The sequence below is a fragment of the Rattus norvegicus genome, chromosome 2 (assembly GCF_036323735.1).
Source record: "Rattus norvegicus strain BN/NHsdMcwi chromosome 2, GRCr8, whole genome shotgun sequence".
Lineage (NCBI taxonomy): Eukaryota > Metazoa > Chordata > Mammalia > Rodentia > Muridae > Rattus > Rattus norvegicus.
In genome coordinates, this window is record NC_086020.1 from 247,887,326 (window position 1) to 247,903,497 (window position 16,172).

The 16,172-nt window shown below is 38.9% G+C and overlaps 1 long non-coding RNA gene across 1 annotated transcript in view; it reads left to right on the forward strand.

The window, feature by feature from the left end:
* Nucleotides 1–5,085: 5,085 nt before the first annotated feature.
* The window catches only part of LOC120100982 (uncharacterized), a 35,895-nt gene continuing 24,808 nt past the window's right edge, over nt 5,086–16,172 (forward strand). The window contains exon 1 of the long non-coding RNA XR_005501435.2: nt 5,086–9,491. This is a non-coding gene — a long non-coding RNA (uncharacterized LOC120100982). The remainder of the gene's footprint in view (nt 9,492–16,172) is intronic.

Genomic DNA, 16,172 nt, shown 5'->3' on the forward strand with positions numbered 1-16,172 from the left:
TTCATGCAAGAAATAGGAGACATCCTAGTTGAGTTTCATGGCTATGAGTATGTATTGCACGGATAAAGAAAAGAACTTCATTTTTTTTTAGCTGCTTTGTAGAAGTTCAAGGTAATTTTGTTGACTTTTTCAACATGAGTGAATTACACATTCAAATGAATGTATAGTTCAACATTTTTAGTAACAAAGATACGTTGAAAACATTCATAAAAAAGAAACACCTAGATTAAATATTGTTTTGACTGTTTTTAAAATTTTCAAAATTTGGAAAAAATCTCAGAAAGTTAAATTCGTGGACTGGACAAAATAGGATTTCAGAGGCATTTGACATGAAACTTGATGTATGCACAGCAGTGCTGTCTGCTTGGGCAGTTAGTACTTCTGTCTTTCCTAAACTTTGAAGCTATAGCTTTGAGTTTCAGAAAGGAAGAAGACCTTTTCTTCTCTATCTTTTTCATATGACGTCAGATCTAAGTGAAAACCCACCCCAGACTCTAGAGTCTCTGTTTTCTTTAAACTCGGTTCAGCTGACACTTCTGTTTTCAATTTGTCTCTGAACCTTCTGTCTCTTTGTCCCCTTTTAGTAGCCAGGAATGTATGCAACTCAGTGCTCTGCCTTTGATAATGACCTGTCATCTCACAGGATAACTAATATACAATCATCTACTAGCAAAATGCCACTGAATTAATTCAAAATGGTGTATGGTCATTGTCCTTCCATTGATGCCATCCCAATCTTGCATGGTGCCTGGTGTGGGGAAAGAAGTTAGTCCATTCCAGTCTAACTTGGGGAATGATCAAGTAGTATTTTACTTCCTATTTGATATATGCCTGATAATAATCGAGAGAGCTAGTCCTGACTATGAGGCCCTTTGTGCCACTTTTATTCTTATTCTATTATTCTAGATGATCAGTCCTCTGGGGTAGTAGAAAAGTTAAAAAAAAAAAAGGAGCCAACTTTTCTAGTGGTTAATATGGAGACAGGCAAGCCGTGCAAAAGTATGAAACACAGGATTCAAGGAAGAATCATTATGTTAATGAACAAGGTTCTATTGGACCTAGTGGTTATAATTACAGCTATATAGTCATGAATTATCCTAAGCATTCATATTTTTAACTTCTTGAGCATTCCTGTGTTGAATCTTCAATGGCATTATAGTAAGATACTGAGTCAAAAACCATGATTAAACTTATCCTAGTGCAAAAAAGAAACTGTAGAAATCAAAATAAATGCTTGAATTAAAATGAGTATTTTGAAAAACATGGAACACTACTTTGACTATTACAAGCAATACCAAACTGACTGTTTCCAAAGAGAGCCAGGAAGATTCTTTTCACATAGGTCTGATCTAACCCAAACATAAATGGAAAGTACCAACTCCAGTGAGTTGCCCTCTGACCTCCACACACATGCCATTACATGCATGTGCCCACATTCACAAAGGCACTGACACTCACTAACAATAGTAAATAGGAATCTAAATGCTAAAAGGCTGTCAGAGAGACATTAATGTCCCTACCATAATGAAATGAAAGATAACAGAGGTTATAGGATGTGGCAAATAGTCTGGTTTTATTAATATGCAATATGTACAATTCTAAAATTATCATACATTACTCAATGTGCAAAACTACTGTACCAAAATCATAATAATATGCATATAAAATATATATATAATTACATTGACACATAAACATATTGTGAAGGCATTTTATAATATAACTACAGAAAATTGCAAGCTGACTACATTTTAACATGTTTCAAATTGTTCAGCTATCCACTGATGCTCATTTTCTGAGGACCACTCCATGACTCCTCAGCTCTTGGGAAAAGTCACTGAAATTTCCACTTCATTATGTATACTGCCTTTGAGAGACCATCAGATCTCCTAAAGAGACATGCAATCTATGAGTGAGAGCATTTCGACCACTCACAGATTGAAATGGGTCATTTTATGGAAATTGAGACATTCCTGTAAATGTTAAAGACCCTTTAAAGACTTTTGAGAATATCTTTAGGTTATTCGTATCTCTCTAGTTGTGTGACTTTAAATCAGGGCAGACAGTAACTCACTCAGCAGTGGACAAAGCGTTACCAGAACTGAACTCCAGACAAGTTAAACCTTTCATGAAACTAGAACAGTCCAGATCAAAGTTTTGCAGCACTTGCTCTTTATGTGAATTCAATACTGTTTATTCAACCTAAAGTCAAGGAAGAATTACATTTTATTATAAACTACATCTCTATGTTTTCCAGCATCCACACATGATATAATTTTTATTCTTAAGTGTTCTTTATTTTACAGTAAAACAAATATGTATGACACACAAGAAAAGTGGGTGCTATAGATGCTACTGGTTGTTCACCTGTTTTTAAGGAAAACTTTTTTAACCTTTTAAAGAACAAGAAAAAACACCAAAGAAGGCTAAGAATAAATCCTGGCAAGTACCCAGTAGGAGGAAGGAGAAGAAGAGGAGGAGGAAGCTGAGGAGGAGTCTGAGGAGGAAGAGGAGAAGGAGGAGCAGGAGCAGAAGGAGGAGATGATAGGGGAGGAGGAAGAAGAAAAGGAGGAAGAGGAGGAGGAAGAGGAGGAGGAGGGAGTCATGCTGTTTGAGTAAAGTGTGCCCACATAATTTGCCACATTGGAGGTTGTTAGTCATATAGTAGGAAAGGGAGTTAACTGTCTTAAGGTTTACACCACTGGGGTGAAACACCAAAAACAAGTTCAGGAAGAAAGGGTTTTATTTTGCTTATGCTTCCACATCACTGTTCATCACTGAGGAAGTAAGGGCAGGAACTCAAACAGGGCAGGAACTTGAAATCAGGAGCTGATGTAAAGGCCATGGAGTGGTACTGCTTACTGACTTTCCCCACATGGCCTGCTCATTCTGCTTTCTTATAGAACCCAGGACCACAAGCTCAGAAGTAGCACCATTCACCATAGACTAGGTTTTTGAACATCAATCACATGTCAAAGAAATGCCTGACAGGCTTGATTACAGCGAGATCTAATGGAATAAATTTTGTAATCAAGTTTCCTTCCCTCAGATGACTGTAGCTTGGGTTACACTGACAGAAAACTATCTAGAACAGGAGCTTTAGAGACTGTGGAAATATGGTTTTTGTGGTTTCTGGCTTTTAAGAGAGAGGATGGAGACATCATCTAGTGCTTTTTACATGCTAGGCAATCAATTATGATTTTCTTTCTTAAATTTTGAGTTAAGATCTTGCTAGGTTGCCCAAGGAAGCTTTGCACAAGCAGTCCTTCTGTTTCAGCTCACCACCTGGTCAGTGTCATAGGTCTGAGCTAGGCTAGGCTAAAGAACATATTTTATACATTAATTTAATTAGAATTGCACATGGCGAGCATATTTTTTAATTTTAAAAATGTAGCTGCCAAAAATATTCAAATCAGTAAAGCGAAATGAAATGATGCATTAATTTCCTTATTTTTCATAATTAATTTAAAAAAATACTGACAAGTATGGATAAGGACATTTTCGTGTGCATTTTAAGAACCCACTGATAACACTTTAATTTAATAAATATTATTCAACATCATTTTAATTTTATATTTGGAATTCTAATGTGGAAGTCATATTTCTTTTACTTTATATTAAATGCATGCCACTCAAGGTTCCATGTGCATCAAAGCCTGTACTCCGGAGAGTGTAAGAAATTCTTTATTCGGAGGCAAGTATTAGAGACCGTGGCCACATAGCATAGTTTTGAGGTTACCATGGAGGACATGTATCCCCAGGAGATAGATGATACAGAGGTTGGTAGCAAATGAATATTAAAAGGAATGAGAGAAAAAAAGTTTTGTTTTTGTTTTTTGTTTTTTGTTTTTTTTTTTTAGGTTTTGAGGTATGACCACCTGTAACCCAGGCTGGCCTTGAATTCACTGTACAGTCCAGTCAGATTTGGGTATCCTGATTCTCCTGGATCTCCATCCCAAGTGTTGAGATTACAGGTGTGCTTACCATGTCTGTTCTTTTGTCTCTTAATAACAAAAAATCCTTCTCTCTATAGTAGTAAACCATTAAATAGTCAATCATTTACAGTGCTCAGCATGGATGCTGCTCCCATGGAAACCCTCAGTTCAGGGTATGTGGAAAATGCACTGACCCTGTCTAAACTTAGATCGGTTGCCTGCTGGAGCTTTTTTCCAAATTTCTCTCCATTAAATGTTTTCCCACTAAAGGGTATATAGTTTTTCAACTTAGAAATAACTCTGCGATGAAATTATATTGATATCTATTTTTGATAGATCAATTAATTCCAACATCTTGTAAGATTTTACAATATGGAAATAATACTTCTCACCTACTAGAATGCTACTTTAAAAAAAACTGCAGTATAGGTGTCATAAATATTACTGTAAGAAGGACTTGTATTATAGAAGTACACTAAGAAAGAGAATGAGGGCTGGAGAGATAGCTCAGAGGTCAAGAGCACTGACTTCTCTTCCAGAGGTCCTAAGTTCAAATCCCAGCAACCACATGGTGGCTCACAACCATCTGTAATGAGGTTTGATGCCCTCTTCTGGTGTGTCTGAAGACAGCTACAATGTGCTCATACATACAATAAATAAATTTAAAAAAAGAAAGAGAATGAAAGAATAAGGCATCTTTAGAGGGAAGGGATTACTTCCCGTCTTACTAGAACAATTGTCACTAAAACAGTGCCATTTGTGCAGACACTCTCAGGCTCAGTGTGAAACCAGGAGAACGTAATTCTAAACAAAGGGAATGTCTATCTTCAGAGCAATGCCATGAGCAGATATGGGGAGAGTGTGCAGATTAGAGGAGTCATCTCCAGAATGGCTGTCTTGTCTCCTTAGCTTCTTTATCTTATCCTTTTTAAAAAATGTTTCCTATGCTCAGATTCAAAGCTGGGACCCACCTATGAGAGAGGCAATGTAGTATTTGCCTAATCTAATCCTTTCCAGATCCAGGCATTCTCTTGCAAAATGTGCACTTCCTTACTGTTGAATAAAGCTGTGCTGTGTTTGTGTGCCAGGCTTTCCTTACTTGGTGCCTATCTATGCTGATTTCATTTCCTTCCTGCTGTGAATACAGAAGCAGAGGAACAGGGATGAGGAGTCTCTGTGAGTGTGGCAGGATCCACTTTTGACTTTCTGAGGAACCTGCATACGATTTCCACAGTGGTTGCAGTACTCCCATCTCCAGTGAGTTTCTTGTCAACCATCTTCTTGCAAGCATTTGTTGTTATATGTTTTCTCCATCAGAGCCTTTCTGGCCAGGGAGAGATGAAATATCAAATTAGTTTTAATTTGTATGGTTCTGATGTCTGAGAATGTTGAATCTTTAAATTTTTACTGTCTTTTGTTTCTTATCTATAAAAATATCTGCTCACCTTGCTCTTTCATTAATGGGTGGTTTCCTGTTGGAGTATCTAATTTTGCAAATGAGGGGAGAGTTGGGTGTATATATGAGATGTCAGGAAGATAAAGTGGAACATACTAAAAACAGAGCTACCACGTGGCCCTGCTATACTACTTCAGGACATAGACACAAAGACAAAGGGACTCTTCTCATGAAGAGTAGGCAGCAAAGTTTATATTAGTCACGTTGTGACATTATCGACTTTTCATGGTCTTGAATAGAGATTAATTTTGATTCTTTGACCAGTAGGCTATGACTTAAGAGCCTTATAAAGCTCTGTATCAAGAAGTCAAAATCTGTCTGCCTTCATCTTTATTTCTGGGAGCCAAATTATCTTGTGTGTGCCCAAGTATTTTTGCAAGAAAGGCCACTTTAAAGTTGAGAGATTCACTTTTCTTACTTTAGATTACTATGGCTAGAGTAAAACAATCCCTGTAGGATCTGGTAAACAGCTGGCTAATTTGACCCAACCATTGTCCCATTGTCCTTTCTGGTATATTGAACATACCATTGTTTCATTGTGGACTCAGTTTATTTAATTGTTTGTATTTGTTGTCTTGGGGTTTTGGCTCATTTCCCCCTTTATTCTACTTTATTTAAGTAGTCAAAGAATTTTTTCATTGATATTTGATATTTTTATCTAGGACTTCTTGCTCCAGTAGTTCTCCCACTGCTCCTGCAGGAAGTGACTCACCACAGTCCAGTTCTCTATCTTCATCAAAAATACTTCACATTCTCAAGCGAGGACATGTTTTGAGCAACATAGGTTCAGCTCTAAAGAGCAACTTATTGCCTTTCTTTATCATGGACTTGTGAATGTGTTTTGTCACAACACTCTGAAAGAATACTCTGATGAATTTTAAATAGAGCAGGAACACAGGAATAATGATTAATTGTGTATCTGAAGTCGAAAACCTTTCTAAATATTCAGGTCACATTTTCAAATATGTTTTTCTTCCTATTATCAAATTATATGATATTTGATTAGCCCCAGGCCCAACCTCAGCTTAGAGAGGGGTTCCTGAGAGAGAAGATGTTTGGGAGAGGTGAAGTAAATGACTAAATGTCACAGCATGGGTCCAAACTGATGGCCTATGATCTGCTTGAGACAGCTTTCCAAATTGCACACTCTTTGTGTGGGTGTTCTACTTGAAACATCTTTCTCTTGCTATTCTAAAAACTCTCTTGGCAGTGCATTTCTTGAAGATCAAAAGCCCAGTCAAATGAGTCATTACCCTTTTGATTATACTATGAAAGAACAACCCACAGCCCCTTGGTTCTTAGAAAGAGAAAGCAAACAAAAACACAGACAATAAGATAGCTGGGTGGGACCCCACCTGGAAATTACCATTCCTACCTTACTGGAGACTACCTGTCCCAGGCTGACCTTGAACTGAGGAATCTGCCCGCCTTTCTAGCATAAACAACAACAACAAGAGCAGCAGCAGCAAAAACAAAACAGTTGAGTGGGATCTTGCCCTGTGATCACCCCTTCCTAAATTTCTATGTCCTTCCTTAGTATATTTTTAACAAGCTGGCTTACAATGTAGCTGCCTTTGTTCCTTTAGATCTGTTAAGCTCTTTATACGAATCATGTTGCATTCTTGCATTTTGTATAATTGAGAAATATATTTGTTAACTCGTGTTTTCAGAGTTCTTTCTTACAGCCTTAGGGGTGTCCTGAAGGTTACAGCATTCTACCACTTTGCAGATACATTAGACACACCCTCAGCTCCCAGACTAGTTCTGTCTTTGATTATCATGGTGCCATTAACCTTGGCACAGTGATATTCCTTGAAGAATCATGAAAATGTGTACATTATTATACAAATAATCTTTAAGCCCACAGTGACCATCAATATCTATGAAGACCCATGTCCTGCTGACTCTGTTCTAGAGACAGGAACCACATCATTCTATTCTTTATATCCAAGCAGGCATGATTGAGTTACACAAACAAAAAGGATGGAAAACAAACCCAAACAAACAGTTTTCTAAATCATACTCTAGATTCCAGGTAGAAACACAGATTTTATGGCTCTCATCTCTCCTTGCAACTAAGATTTCTCTCACATCCTGTTTGCCTTTCCTCTGTGTTTGCTTGCTCCTTCATCAAATTTGAAATACCTACCTTGTGGTAAACGAATAGCTTGCCTCATTTCTTCTGAGATTCTGTTTAGCTCAACTGCAATCTGTCTTAGTGTGTTTTCTTTAAAGTTGGGTCTGACTTATAATGAGTTTTAATCTACCAGGCTGAATATTTTACGTTTTTCTCTCCCATCCTGGGTTAAATCTGAGAACTGAGTGGAAGACCACAGAAAACCCCACTGTAATTAAGAGGGAAAACAGCACATAGACTTGACTTTCACATCTTTCCATCAAGGCAGTAATGATGTTGCCAACCCTTAGGTGGGCATGTGTTGCCCTAAAAGGTTTCCAGTAATGAAATTAATATCTCAAAGCTAAGGAGATGTTCTAGAGTTTAATAATAGTATTGTCAATTATTCTTCAAGTCTCAGCCCTACAAAATGAGTGGGAGGCAACCTGGTAAGACAAAGAAAGTCTCCCTGCCTAGTTATGAAGACATTTTTAAATCAATGATTGAACCGGATTTTCAGAGCGGTAAATATCTAGTGTGTTTCTCTGCTTTTTACATTAATGTAACAATTTGGCAGTCATAAAGCAATCTTGGCCATGTATCTGAAAGCATAAAACCCAAACACTTGTAGCTGCCAGGTGTGTAATTTTCTGCTGTTCACACTGAGGTGTATAAACTGGGAAGATAGTCTATTTTGTGTAACTCCAGCCAGCCACATCAGCTAAGGTGGAATTTTTATGTGACCTATTCCTATTTATAGACTCCCATCAGCTTCCTACTTTTATATGTACTATAAGGAACCAAAATACCCATAATCTGGCAAGAGAAAAAACACCAGAACCTTACCTGGAGAATGAATGAGTCTCCTCATAAATTTTATAGATTAAAAAATGATTCATTTGATAAAAGTTGTAATAATTTTTAAATGTAATCCTTTATGCGGCAATTAAAGTATTGTGTTGATTTGCAATCAATTTGGTATATTTAGAAATACATCACGAGCTAAAGAGACCATACCATCAAGTACTGTGTGCCAAGCTACAGCAGCACTCTCTGTCCTCTCTGAAGAGCAGAGTTGGGTTCTCATGCTTTGTGATTCACACACTGATAAAAGTCAGTGGACAAAAATGTGGACCTGCTCCCTCAATTGCAAGTTACATATATGCTACCATGTCAGCTGCCTCTTATAAGATTGTATAATGCATCATCACAGAAAAAATTCATAATGCCTGTGAAAGTTGATCCATAAAAGCATTGCAATGGAGTCTCAAGGGAGGAGGAGAAATTGTGCTCAACTTCAACAAGACCCATATCAACAAATGCTTCGTAGGTAGAAGTAGCAATGGGTTGGAAAGTTGCTAGGGCAAATAGCAGGGGTAAAGGAAATCTCTGATAGGCATACTCCACTCAGTTGTGCTGAGAAGACAAAGTTAGAAGTGGATGATAAAACTCAGACACAGAAGATGGACAGAAACAAAGAAAGATGAGCTCTGGTCCACTGACCTTAATTCTACAAGGAAACTGACAGTGAAACAAAGTTTAGGCTAGGCCAGTAGCAGGCTTAACCCTAATCAAAGCTGGATCAAAACCAATATCTATCAGATATCATAAACTTAGTGACATATATGATTAAGCTGAGGGTCTTCAGAATAGCCTGTATTTAGTAACTGATGGGGTTAAAATCAATGTCCAAATCCCTTTCTTTGCTCCTTGGTTTTGATCTGATTTTGGGCTATACAGAAAGAAAAATACCTCCACATTCCTTAAGGATGATGGCGGTATCTGTAACAGCTAAAGGGCATAAAAGATAACAGTTCCTAAAGAAAGACATCATTTGAGTAAATGTCTGAAACATCTAACAATTATTCTCTGAGTTTACATGTCTTGAAGGAGAAAAGTGAGCAAACCAGATCTTGGCTGTTGTTCCCGTACCAACTCTACTGGAAGTTTGAGTGGACCACAGTTTACCAACATTTTCAAAGCCGTGAGTAAATAAGGACAAATGAGATTAATAATGAATTTGCAGTTGACGAAAATCATTAGTCTACAGAGATGTTTCTGTGAATTCAGATCCCACCTGACATCCACCATATTAGTGCTCATGCCAACGTAGATGCCGGCAATTAGCTGTGAGCTGCTGTGGCCCTGTTAGCCGAAATACAGATCAATGCTGCTATTATGAAGACAAAATCAGGACACCAAAATGCTTTCCTCACGCTGTCTAACATCATCCATATTGATGTTTTCTGTCAATATATAATAATACACTGTCACACTTGATGGGACAGGAGGAACCGATTACACAGAAATTGTACTGGAATATGTTTTTAGACATTGTTTCTCAGCAACAGTGTAATCAAAGTGCTTATTGATTCAGAAACTGACTGCCTGTCCCCACACAACGCAGGAGGCAGCAGCACATGCTACTTATTCCTATTCATTTCACAGTTGTGTTTAAAGGTGTTGGTAAAAGGAAAAAATATGTAATTCATTCTTGTATTCCTCTCTTGTCTTTACTTCTTTGGCAAAAATCCATAATATTGTCCAAGATTCTTTATCCTCTCTCTGTAAACCTGAGAGTTTTGGGTTTTGCAATTCAGCTATGAATGATCCCATTTTCTTACCTGTTTTCCTCACCCTAGTCTGAAATATTATCTTTCTTATCAAGAGCTATGTTGCTGATATGTGCTTGCTACCAATGTTCATGTGGTCTCACTGAATTTACCAAACCCAGTATCTAGATGCTACACTTCTGTTCAGAATGTGTGAGCTGTACATACATACATACATACATGTATATATATACACATACATACCTATGTTCATACGTACATAGGTGTGTGTGTGTGTGTGTGTGTGTGTGTGTGTGTGTGTGTGTGTGTTTACAGTGGGGAATTCCATAATGGGTTCCAAAGCTCAATTCTTTACCATTCTCTGAATCACTTCCACCCCAGCATGTTTCATCATCATCCAAGCCCTGTCTTCTGTGACTTTCCTGTCTTTGAGTGACCATTTGACATTTTAAGACCCTCAAGGATACTCACTTCTCCCCTATATTTTTTGGTGCCTCCTACATACTTTAAAGTCAATTTTCTATTTGTCTGTGACAGTTAAGGTTAGGTGTCACCTCAGCCAGATGCTAAAATTACTTGGAATGTGGGTCTCTATGCATGACTATCAAGGATTTTCTTAACTGGGCTGATTGAGGTATGTCAAACTATCATGGAGTGGGTAGAAAGAAAACATGAAGCTGTACATGACATAGGTACCCATCCTCTGCTTTCTGCTCTTTAATGCCTTGGCTGCTGGCCCATGAGACTTCCCCTCAACGATGGACTAGAGCTTAGAATTTGATCTGAAATCATTGTCATCATCATTTTATCACAGCAACAGCAGTAGTAGCCAAGACTGTCTTTAAGTACACTGTTGTAAACTTCACTGATGTGTTCTACATTTTATTTCCTTCGTAGCAATTATGAAAATAAGGAAGAATATCATGTATGTAGAAGTTTTAGTCTTATGAATTATTCAGCTTTAAAGTCATAGCTGATTGGAGTTTTTGATGCTGACATGGTATGTCAACCCAGATCCATGAGCAGTTGTTCATGTACTACAAGTCCTCAGAACATGCATCATCTTAGTGACTTAACAAGTACTCAGTCAATAAAACACACATTGAAGTCTGTTTCAGTCTCCTCTCAGCACCATGAGAAATACTCTTGAAAACACCTTAAAGGGAGAGAAGCTCTATTTCTTTTTTTATATTTCAAATGTTAACCTCTTTCCTGATTTCCCCTCCAGAAACTCCCTATCCCATTTGCTTCTGTGAGCTTGTTCCTCCACCCACCCATTCCCTCCTGCCTCCCTGCCTTGGCATTCCCCTACACTGGGGCATTGAACCTTCACAGGACTAAAGGCTTCCCTCCCATTGAAGGCCATCCTCTGCTACTTATGCAGTTGGAGCAATGGCTCCTTCCATGTGTATTCTTTGGTGGGTGGTTTAGTCCCTGGGAGCTCTGGGGGCCCACCCACCCTTCTCACACAATTTTAACCCAGAATTGCTTTTCTTGAAAGGAAATACAGGGACAAAGAATAGAGCAGAGACTGAAGGAAAGGCCATCCAGAGATTGCCCCACATAGGGATCCATCCCATATGCATACAGGAAACCCAGAAATTATTGCTGATGTCAAGAAATGCTTCTTGACAGGAGCCTGAGATAGGTGTCTTTGGAGAGACTCTTCCAGAGCCTGACCAATACAGAGAAGCTGTATTTCTATTCATGCCTTCAGAGTTTCAGTGTATGGTAACTTAGCTTTGTTGGCTCCAGCACCATAGTAGAAGTTCATGGTTGGGAATATGTGGTGATGTAAAGTGGTTTGCTTTATGGGGACCAGAATTCAGGAGGAAGAGAATGAAAAATAAGTAGTACCTTGGAATAAGTGAAAACCCTCAAAGATGTACGAACCCACCAACTGCAATCAGGTACTACCTGTTCTGACCCTATTGGTGGGTTTTTCTCATCTCCATATAGCTAGAAGCTAGGGACTATATTCTTTTTTTTTTATTAACTTGAGTATTTCTTATATACATTTCAAGTGTTATTCCCTTTCCCGGTTTCCGGGCAAACATCCCCCTCCCCCCTCCCCTTTCTTATGGGTGTTCCCCTCCCAACCCTCCCCCCATTGCCGCCCTCCCCCCATAGTCTAGTTCACTGGGGGTTCAGTCTTAGCAGGACCCAGGGCTTCCCCTTCCACTGGTGCTCTTACTAGGATATTCATTGCTACCTATGGGGTCAGAGTCCAGGGTCAGTCCATGTATAGTCTTTAGGTAGTGGCTTAGTCCCTGGAAGCTCTGGTTGCTTGACATTGTTGTACTTTTGGGGTCTCGAGCCCCTTCAAGCTCTTCCAGTTCTTTCCCTGATTCCTTCAACGGGGGACCTATTCTCAGTTCAGTGGTTTGCTGCTGGCATTCGCCTCTGTATTTGCTGTATTCTGGCTGTGTCTCTCAGGAGCGATCTACATCCGGCTCCTGTCGGTCTGCACTTCTTTGCTTCATCCATCTTGTCTAATTGGGTGGCTGTATATGTATGGGCCACATGTGGGGCAGGCTCTGAATGGGTGTTCCTTCAGTCTCTGTTTTAGTCTTTGCCTCTCCCTTCCCTGCCAAGGGTATTCTTTTTCCTCATTTAAAGAAGGAGTGAAGCATTCACATTTTGATCATCCGTCTTGAGTTTCGTTTGTTCTAGGGATCTAGGGTAATTCAAGCATTTGGGCTAATAGCCACTTATCAATGAGTGCATACCATGTATGTCTTTCTGTGATTGGGTTAGCTCACTCAGGATGATATTTTCCAGTTCCAACCATTTGCCTACGAATTTCATAAACTCGTTGTTTTTGATAGCTGAGTAATATTCCATTGTGTAGATGTACCACATTTTCTGCATCCATTCCTCTGTTGAAGGGCATCTGGGTTCTTTCCAGTTTCTGGCTATTATAAATAAGGCTGCGATGAGCATAGTGGAGCACGTGTCTCTTTTATATGTTGAGGAATCTTTTGGGTATATGCCCAAGAGAGGTATAGCTGGATCCTCAGGCAGTTCAATGTCCAATTTTCTGAGGAACCTCCAGACAGATTTCCAGAATGGTTTTATCGGACTATATTCTTAATACAGGAGATTTGGGTCAGTCCATGTGTAGTCTTTAGGTAGTGGCTTAGTCCCTGGAAGCTCTGGTTGGTTGGCATTGTTGTTCATATGGGGTCTTAAGCCCCTTCAGCTCTTTCAGTCATTTCTCTGATTCCTTCAACAGGGGTCCCGTTTTTCAGTTCAATGGTTTGTTGCTGGCATTTGACAATGTATTTGCTGTATTCTGGCTATGTCTCACAGGAGAGATCTACATCTGATTCCTCTCAGCCTGCACTTCTTTGCTTCATCCATCTTATCTACTTTGGTGGCTATATATGTATGGGCCACATGTGGGGCAGGCTCTGAATGGGCGTTACTTCAGCATCTGTTCTAAACATTGCCTCCCTATTTAAAGAAGGAGTGAGGCATCTGCATTTTGGTCATCCTTCTTGAGTTTCATGTGTTCCGTGCCTCTAGGGTAATTCAAGCATTTGGGCTAATATCCACTTATCAATGAGTGCATACCATGTGTGTTTTTCTGTGATTGGGCTACCTCAATAAGGATGTTATTTTCTAGTTCCATCTACTTGTCTATGAATTTCATGAAGTCGTTGTTTTTGATAGCTGAGTAATATTCCATTGTGTAGATGTAGCACATTTTCTGTATCCATTCCTCTGTTGAAGGGCATCTGGGTTCTTTTCAGCTACTGGCTATTATAAATAAGGCTGCGATGAACATAGTGGAGCACGTGTCTTTTTTATATGTTGGGGCATCTTGTGGGTATATGCCCAAGAGAGGTATAGCTGGGTCCTCAGGCAGTTCAATGTCCAATTTTCTGAGGATCCTCCAGACTGATTTCCAGAATGGTTGTACCAGTCTGCAATCCCACCAACAATGGAGGAGTGTTCCTCTTTCTCCACATCCTCGCCAGCATCTGCTGTCACCTGAGTTTTTGACCTTAGCCATTCTCACTGGTGTGAGGTGAAATCTCAGGGTTGTTTTGATTTGCATTCCCCTTATGACTAAAGATGTTGAACATTTCTTTAGGTGTTTCTCAGCCATTCAGCATTCCTCAGCTGTGAATTCTTTGTTTAGCTCTGAGCCCCATTTTTAATAGGGTTATTCGTCTCCCTGAAGTTTAACTTCGTGAGTTCTTTGTATATTTTGATATAAGCCCTCTATCAGTTGTAGGATTGGTAAAGATCTTTTCCCGATCTGTTTGTTGACATTTTGTCCTAACGACAGTGTCCTTTGCCTTACAGAAGCTTTGTAGCTTTATGAGATCCCATTTGTCTGTTCTAGATCTTAGAGCATAAGCGATTGGTATCTTGATCAGGAAATTTTCTCCAGTGCCCATGTGTTTGAGATTCTTCTCTACTATTTCTACTATTAGTTTGAGTGTATCTTGTTTGATGTGGAGGTCTTTGATCCACTTGGACTTAAGCTTTGTACAGGGTGATAAGAATGGATCGATCTGCATTTTTCTACTTGCTGACCTCCAGTTGAACCAGTACCATTTGCTGAAAATGCTATCTTTTTTCCATTGGATGGTTTTGGCTCCTTTGTCAAATCAAGTGACCATAGCTGTGTGGGTTCATTTTTGCGTCTTCAATTCTATTCCATTGTTCTATCTATCTGACTCTGTACCAATACCATGTAGTTTTTATCACTATTGCTCTGTAATACTGCTTGAGTTCAGGGATAGTGATTCCCCTGGAACTCCTTTTATTGTTGATAGTTTTAGCGATCTTGGTTTTTTGTTGTTCCAGATGAATTTGCAAATTGTTCTGTCTAACACTATGAAGCATTGGATTGGGATTTTGAGGGAGATTGCATTGAATTTGTAGATCGCTTTTGGTAAAATGGCCATTTTTACTATATTAATCCTGCCAATCCATGAGCATGGGAGATCTTTCCATCTCCTGAGATCTTCTTCAATTTCTTTCTTCAGAGGCTTGAAAATCTTACCATATGGATCTTTGACTTGCTGGGTTAAAGTCACACCGAGGTATTTTATATTATTTGGGACTATTGTGAAGGGTGTCTTTTCCCTAATTTCTTTCTCGGCTTGTTTCTCTTTTGTATAGAAGAAGGCTAATGATTTATTTGAGTTAATTTTATACCCAGTCACTTTGCTGAAGGTGTTTATCAGGTTTAGTAGTTCTCTGGTGAAACTTTTGGGATCACTTAAATATACTATCATATCATCTGCAAATAGCGATATTTTGACCTCTTCCTTTCCAATCTGTATCCCTTTGATCTCCTTTTGTTGTCTGATTGCTCTGGCTAGGACTTCAAGAACTATATTGAATAAGTAGGAAGAGAGTGGGCAGCCTTGTCTAGTCCCTGATTTTAGTTGGGTTGCTTCAAGTTTCTCTTCATTTAGTTTAATGTTAGCTACTGGTTTACTGTACATGGCTTTTACTATGTTTAGGTATGGGCCTTGAATTCCTGTTCTTTCCAGGATTTTTATCATGAGGAGGTGCTGAATTTTGTCAAATGCTTTCTCAGCATCTAATGAAATGATCATGTGTTTCTTATCTTTCAATTTGTTTATATAGTGGATTGCATTGATGGTTTTCCATATATATATATATATTTTTTGGTTCTTTTTTTCGGAGTTGGGGACTGAACCCAGGGCCTTGCGCTTCCTAGGTAAGCGCTCTACTACTGAGCTAAATCCCCAGCCCCGGTTTTCCATATATTAAACCATCCCTGCATGGTTTAATGGGATGACGCCTACTTGATCATGACAGATGATTGTTTTGATGTGTTCTTGGATTCAGTTTGCAAGATTTTATTAAGTATTTGTGCATCGATATTCATAAGGGAAATTGGTCTGAAGTTTTCTTTCTTTGTTGGGTCTTTGTGTAGTTTAGGTGTAAGAGTAATTGTGGCTTCATAGAAGGAATTCGGTAGCACTCCCTCTGTTTCACTTTCGTGGAATAATTTGGGTAGTATTGGTATGAGGTCTTCTATGAAGTTCTGATAGAATTCTACACTGAACCCATCTGGACCTGGGCTCTTTTTGGTTGGAAGA